Source organism: Malania oleifera, chromosome 13 (genome assembly GCF_029873635.1).
Source record: "Malania oleifera isolate guangnan ecotype guangnan chromosome 13, ASM2987363v1, whole genome shotgun sequence".
Classification (NCBI taxonomy): domain Eukaryota; kingdom Viridiplantae; phylum Streptophyta; class Magnoliopsida; order Santalales; family Ximeniaceae; genus Malania; species Malania oleifera.
In genome coordinates, this window is record NC_080429.1 from 62,209,270 (window position 1) to 62,217,801 (window position 8,532).

Here is an 8,532-nt window from a genome sequence, read left to right on the forward strand (position 1 = left end):
TATTCTGCACTTTATGGTATCCTTTGGGTTGTCAAAGCTGAAATCTGATGGGATAGAGAAGCAACTTGAGCTGAAAGGGCAGCAAACGACTCCAAGTTTTCAAAGCTTAACAGCGAATGGTCTGTTATGATTATTATTTTCATTTTTAACTTTGATTATAACTCTAAAATAATCTGACCGTTGCAAAACTGCAAGTGCACAGTATCGTAGTTTTATAGTAAAGTGATGAGAAGAGTATCGCCCTCAGGGATTGGTGACTTTTTTTTTTCCCAGTACCAAAATTATATACTAATCTTGACTTTATTTAGAAAAGAAATTAAGATTTTTGTGAGTGCAAATAGAAAAAAAAAATCACTTTAAATAAAATATTCAAGGAAAATGAAAATGTTTGCTTAAGGATCAAATTAATGAGAAAGAAAACTTCTAGGAAATTGATTTAGCCTAGTTTCTCACTATGCTTTACTAATCTAACTAATAGGAATAATATTTCTCTATTTGTTAGCAAATCTCAAATTCATCCAAAAGCCACTTTCGATAGTCAATTGGAAATTATTCTTGTTCATTATTTAACATAAGAGTATGCAAATCAATAAAGCAAGAACGCATTAAGACCCACGATTTTAATACTACATAGGTTCATACAAGTCTTTCGATCTTTATATTTACCTATGCTGAAATATCCGATATCTATCCTATAATTTCCCCTTTTGGTAGCAAATCACAAGATCAAAATCATTTAATTAATGGCCAGTTAATTAAAATCAATAAACTCAAAATAAATCAAACAAATATAGAAGAAAATCACAAAAAGCGCAGTCGAAGCCTACTGGTTCTTGCTGTGAAGAACCTCCCAAGAACTACTGCCCGAAGCCCCTGCCTGCTACGACATTCTTTGTTTTTCAGCGCTGCCTCTTAAAGCCAAAAAGAAAACCTTTCTATTTCTCCCTGCAGCATACATGCACCAACCACCCAAAAAGAAGTCCCGAAGCCTCCTTTTCAAGAACCTCCCAGTCGAAGCCTCCTTTTTCTTTTAAAAACCCTAAGCAGCAGACGTCCTTATTAGTGCATGGCTGGGTCAAATCACCCCAATGCATGCCTCTTTTTCCAAGCCAAGCCATCTCTTATTTTAATTAAAAGCCCATGTGCAGTTCGACCATTAGCCTCCTCCAAGTCCAGCATGGACACAACCTTCTCTCACAAAATGCATAGGCAGGTCACATCCCAGCCCACACACATGGGTTTCTTCACGTGCACCCAACACCTTCTCATTTCTCTTTTAAAGCCAACCACTAATTTTGACTTTTCAAAATTTGTCTTTCCATTCAAAGCCACATTAAAGCCAGCCACTAATTTTGACTTTTCAAAATTTATCTTTCCATCCAAAGCCACTCCTTAGTGTATAGCACCAAACATACATATATACATATATATATTTTTCTTTTTTATTTTTCTTTAAATTTCCAAAATTGCTCTTTTTCCAAAATCACATGGCTTCTCATATGGCCTACGCACAACCCAACTTCAACACAACTCCATACGCATGCCTCATGAGCTCAGACCCAGCTTCAAACATGGTTACACCTCACGTCAAGTCGGATGCTCTTAACACGGCCACAACGCATGGCTTTAGGTCTTTCTTTTCTTCTAATCTAAAATAAAATTAAATGACCGCAGTGAAGCCTAAAATCAACAAAAATAAATAAAATTAGACCAAAGTTTAAAGTTAAGAAGTGATAATTTATTCTAATATATACCAGTCATCGTAATCATCCATTTCTTCTTCTAAGGAGATAATTTCTAATATCTTCTTAAGCTTGCCCTTTTTCTAAGATGGCATAATAATCTTTTATCTCTACTAATTGCTTTGCCAATCTTTTATTTTCCTTTTTAAAGATCATTTTTTGCTTAGATATTCTGACTAGAATTATATGCATTTTCAATGAAACATTTTATAACTTTTTGTAAGAAGGCATGCTTTCAGTCTTCATTTCACCGCTTGATTCATTACAAAAATTATTACAATCATTTTCACATTAATCATTGCATGCATCATTCTCATGATTATAAAATGTGCTATCAGATGATTCATCACACAATTTAACACAATCATTATATGAATCATTACATGTGTTATCAGTAGGATTATCACAACATTCAATAGATGATTCATCAAATAATGTGTTGCAGGAATCAACAGATGAATCATCACATGCAATATTAATTAAACCACAAGGAGAGATATATACCTCCTCCTTGGTTATTGCAGTTAGCTCATGATCTGCCACTACCTGATCATTTAATTTTGGAGCTTTTGGAGTGGCAATCTCCTTTTCCTAGGTCTCTTCATATTTCTTTTCCAGTTTATCTCAAATTTTCTATGCACTTTTACAAGCCATAATCTCAAGGAAAATGTTAGACTCTAAGGCACAGTATAGTATATGCATGGCATTAGAATTAATCAAGTTTAAATCATTTTCAAAAATTTGTGCACCACTTCCTTTAGCAATCACTTGTCAAGCCTTCCAATCCATTGCTTTTATAAATATGCTCATTCTAAATTTTCAGGTAGTGTAGTCAACACCACAAAATATTGGAGGACTGGAAGGTGATCGTCCCTCTCTAAATGGGGATACACCAACTCGAGCCATTGCGATCTTTTGAAAAAACGTTTAAGTTTATGCAATGAGGCTCTAATACCAATTGTTGGAATTGGTGTATTCCCAAGAGGGGGGTGAATTGGAATTTTAAACTTCTTCCTAGGATTAACCAGATATTAGCAGTATTTCACAACATAGGGTCTTTCTAAATGCAATCTCAAATGCGCAGATAAATATAATGTGCGAAAATTAAATCATGCGCAGCATTCACAGTCTATTAAAAATAACATGCATGTGTAGTAGATATATTGCGGAAATATAAAGTGCACACACAATATGTTATCGTGGTTCGGCCAATACTGCCTACATCCCCGCCTCAACTCGCAAGCCCGAGGATTCCACTAATGCTCACTTAACGGGTGGAGCAGCATCGAATAGAATACCAGGTCAAATTACCAAGGCTGACCTCAACCTTTACAACTGATCCTTACGAGTTAGATCAATACCCCCTCAGGCCATGTCTGGAGTACAATAGAATAATGCGTACAAATAAAGATGCTTCTAACACAAGCAGATTTGCACCGATATGCACAAGCAATAACCAATGCACTTCAATAGGATAGGAAGTATAAGTTTAGTGAAGATATGTGAATCTACTCTCAATATTGTGTCAATATGCAATCAAAGTGTGAGAGTGTGTTAGCAAAGTTTCTTTGAAACAATCTATATAAATATATCAACCACAAATAATGTTTCAAATATTTCAAGTGTATAATCAAATATCTCAAAATAATTTCCGAAAACTCAAGCACAAGCGATATTTAGAAAAGCAAGCTTGTCCAAAAATATTTTCTTCAAAAACACAAGACAAGTTCAAGAGTTTTGCAATAAAAATGCAAAGACTGACAAGCTTAAAAAGTCTTCCCCAAAAAGATTATATTGATTAAATCACTGGGGAAAAATTTTAGGCTTAACTCTCTCTAAAATCAACAATCAAGATGAAAGTATAAGCTAGTGGAAACAATGCATGATCTCTCAAAGAACTCTCACCAAATTTGTTTTAGCAAAGAAATAGGAATGGGTGGAGTATATAGGCTTGTTTGGGAATGAAAAGCTCAAGGAGATTCAAAGAGAAATTTTGTTAATTAAGGCACTAATCTGTCTTGGTTTTTCCAAATGAAGGTATATATATAGCCTTCAATAAAATATGACCATTAGGATATAAAGGGAATTATTAAAATTATTTAATAAGCCTTTAATCCAATTTACCTTTAATTAATCATAGTTACTGTGGTTAAAAAATATAGCAACTCGAGAGTTTCGGTCAACCGTACTCATGGTTCGGTCAGCCCAATTGTCAAGTTCAGTCAACCGTGAAAATTTTGAACTATGAATATGGCTGATTGTATTCAAGGTGATTTTGAAAATGCTCGAGGTTTGGTCGACCATATCTAGTTCGGTCGACTCAATCACAAATGAGCTAGAAGTTCGGTCGACTAAGTTGTTGTGGGTCAGACATATGCCAATTTGGTCGACTGTGGAAGATACGTTCAAAAACTAAACAATCGACCGAGTGAAGTCAACAAGTTGAATTCTGGTCAGTTCAATTGATTGAGATGTTTTTAACTGGCTGAGTTCAGTTGGCCGAAGCCCTTTCAAACTTAAAGCTAGGTCCTATTTTTTAACATAAGTTACCCTTATTTGTATACTTATGATTTATAAAATAGAGGTGATTTTTCCAAGTGACATGCAAAGACCTAGGCTCGTTCTAAGGTCTAGGCTTCCGTCGGTCAACCGAATGTTCATTGATTTCCCAATGCTCATTTGAGCTTATAGTCCTACCATGCATGTTGTGCATTAATTATTATAGACCTTTGATTACTACAAACCCAAAATAAAAATATAATGCACTACAATACAACTTGAAACAAACAAAAAACTTCTTACTCTGCTCCTCTGCAAATTCACGGATTGCGTCGAACGGTGTGCGCACTTAAGTGCTTTTTGGCTTCCATTGCTCATCTGTCATCCGTACTTAGAAAAATAAACTTGTTCAAATACTTAGCACACAGATGAGATACTGTGGTTTTTCATAATCAAAACAGGGATCAAACTCAAAAAGTCAACAACAACCACGCAGTTTATAAGTGTTGAAATTTAAAGAGAGTAAGGAAGAAAGTGACACCGAGTTTTTACAAGGTTCGGCTATACCCGCCTACGTCCTCACCTTAGGCAACACACCTACAAATTCCACTATACCACTCCTTTACGATCGGAGCAAACCTTTACAACGCTCCTTTAATAGAATAGAGCCCTCCTCTCCAAAGTGATACGCCCACGCTCGGTACAATGATTCAAATACCTGAACAGTAAAAAAGAAACAAGAAATAAGAACAAATTCTTGTGTACAAAGACACTCTCAAAAAAGAGCTGATTAGTACAAGTTAAAGCACTAAAATACTTCAAATCAAATATCAATAAAGAATAAATTTGAAGCTCAAGAAGTTAATCACCAGGGATTCTTTCTTACATTTGAGAAACCCAATAATTACTCAAAGAACCGTAGGCTTTGTTCAACAAAATTTCAGTAGAAAACTTCAACAAGAGTTTGAGCAAGAGAGAGTTTGAAGAGTTTACAATATCAATGCTTGAATGTTGATTATATTGCTAGCTATGTTAAAATACTTGGGTTTAGGGAGTATTTATAGAGTTTAGAAAGTAATTTCATGTTCCCCATGTCACTTGGAGTGTTTCCCAAGTTTTTACAATGTTTAGAATTCAAAAACTTAATTTTGTAAATTTCCCGTTACTATTTAAAATTTGAAATTTCCACAGGTCAGTTGACTAGGCCTATTCTGTTTAGGGTCAGTCGAATGGTTCAGTCAACTAGGCCTATTATATTTCAGCAAAAAATTGGAATAAAATATGTCACTCGACTGGGCTTTTCAAGTCAGTCGGCTGAGTTGTCAATTTTCCACAATTTTTTATTTTCAAGACTTTGATGCTTTAATTTTTGAAAAACCTAAATGAAACTTAAAAATCATTTTTCAAGGTTTTCAAAAATTGGTCTCTAACTCTATAATGAAACCTAAAGAGCTTCATATATCCATATTAATATCGAATGAAGTACTTACATGAGACTTTTTAAGCTTAAACACTCTAAGCACTAAGTCTTCATGTTTTTCCATTTCTTTGAATCTATCTTGACTTCATGCTTCAAGCTTCATTAGATTTGTCTATCTTTGAAACCAAGCTTCAATATCCATTTGAGCTTTCATCCAAACTTCAATATCCGTTAAGCTTTCATTTGATTGTCTTTGAAGTATAAGTTTTCTCTTTTAATAAGGCTTGTGAGCATTTTGAGCACTCGATCTTGAACTTATATGCTTGTTTCCTAAAATATTATCACTTTAACCAACACATGTTAAATTTCCTTGATTTGTTATCATCAAAATATGATTCGAAAGCTTTGTTAGGCTAATAGTTTGGATTCATCATCTTTTTCTAGTTAAGTCCTAAACAAACTATGTTACATCTTGATCCCACAATGGGTACATAAGCAACCTATTAACTAACAATAGGTTCAGCTCAAACTACCACCATCTAAGAGCATTAGAGCATATCAACATTGGTGAGTTTTTAAGCTTATTATCCCTTCATTTCTGAGAGTTTTGTAACCCTTGGCTAGGTTTCATCCTATTGAAAGTCCATCTAGAGATTCATGTTTTATTTTTTTTGCAATTGATTCAGCATGCTTAAAGCATTGTGCTGGCATGAGCCAACTCTTGGTGAAAACCAAAAATGGTGCCAAGAGGGAATGTTGGCATTCAAGAAGAAAAAAGAGAAGAAGCAAAGCCAAAAGAACAACTCACACCATGAAACTAGGGCAATTTTGTTTTAATAAGGATTGAATTAGCTCAAATTTTGTATTTCATTTTATCCAAATGCTCACGGAAGAATTCATTTTTTAAAGATAAATCACTTAAAAAAGTTATTTTAATACTTGGATTTCACTTTGGCAAAATCTATGTGAAAGATTAATTAATAGGCTCGAAAGCAGAATAAATCTAAAAAACTTGTATTTCTCCCTAAGCACAAAGCATACAATCATAAACTAGCATCTAGCTAGAAGAAAAATAATTTATTAGTATTGTCTCAGTTATAAAGGTTAGGCAAAATAAGATACAAATATTGACTTGGTGGTTCGTATCTTTACTACTTGGATCAATGTTAATGAATATGCCTAGTAACTATTAAAAAAAATAAGAATTAAAAGTATTGGGTCTAGAATGGTTATGGTCCTTTCGTATAAACATTAGCTTCCTTTATTTATTTATTTTTCTTTATATTTTAAATAAACATAAAAATAAATAACTAGTTGTAATTATTCATTTTGTTCTTTATTTAAAATACTTTATAGGCATCATCTTGTTGCCTTTCAATACTTGCGCACATTAACTATTTAACTTTAACATATATGTTATTTTGTCTGATGGATCATGTGATTCAGTTCACAGGGTTGTTGACTTGAATATAGTAGGAATCTAAAAACAAATTGACTATGAATCATATGGTTCTTGATTCAAATCTGATTTGAACCTTACATGTAGTAATTCAAAATAATAATAATAATAATAATAATAATTAATTATTAATTATTAATTATTAATTAAATAATATAATATAATATAATAATATATTAATATAATATAATATAATATAATATTATAATATGAATATATATATATATATGTATCCTGAAGCTTTCAATTGAAATTGATTTCAACCCCCTCCCCCCAAATTTCTCACGGCTCTCTCTCTCACCCTCCCTCTCTCTCTCTCTCTCTCTCTCTCTCTCTCTCTCTCTCTCTCTCTCTCTCTCTCTCTCTCTAAATTTTTCTTGCATTTCTTTGCAAAATTGAAGAACGGACATCATTCCCGAGTCCTAACTTCGCTCTTCAACGATTTAACCAGGGAAATTTCATCATCCGCATGCCATAGGCACCACTCCAGGGTTAGGGTAAGTGGGTTAGATTACGTCAAAATTTTTTTAAAAATATGTTTGATTTGAATTGAGTACGAGAATTTAATTATTTCCATGTTCATATTTTATTTTAAAAATATGCATGTTTTAAATTAATTACGTAATTTTAATTATATTTATATTTGTTAAATTAATTATATTGGTTTTATTCAAATATATATGCCTGAGTTAAATTAAAGTACATGGATTTGGTTTTATTTAAATACATGTCTGAGTTCAATTAAATTGCGGGGATTTGATCATATTTGGGTTTTTAAATAGGTTGGAATTAAATTAAATAGGTGAAATTGATCATACCCGCATTTTTATTTAAATTTACTGTGTATATATTTATAAAAATTTCTCAGGTAATTTATGAAATTATAATTATTATACAAATTATGTGACATGAGTTATTTTATTTTATCACATAATTGAGCAAGTTGGGGATTTTGCGATGTATGTTTAATATGTGATTATTGCAAATATTGATGAGATTAGGAAAAATGATGATATTTTTGTATAGATTTTATATTGGAAATATTGATGAGATTATGATATTGTTTTAATTGCATAAATTGCAATTATATGTTTTAAGAACCCTGATGGATCGGATGTGGTGAATGCTCGGTACCGTAACTACAAAGAAATATTAGTGCAGTCACATTATTGTGGAAGTGTTGGCGGTGGATAGTCGATTTGGCCTGAGTAGGGTTGTGCGGTTCGCAAACTGAACTTAGCATTTGGTACTGACATTTGTCATGAGCTTGCATGTAGGTTCACCCTACGCGTGTATTTGAACAGAAAGTTACATCATGATGGCGTATGGTGATCACGCAGAAGAATGAAGAAAATTGTATTGTATTTGTAATTATTTTTATATTCTTCATTATAGGCTGTAATTTAATTATG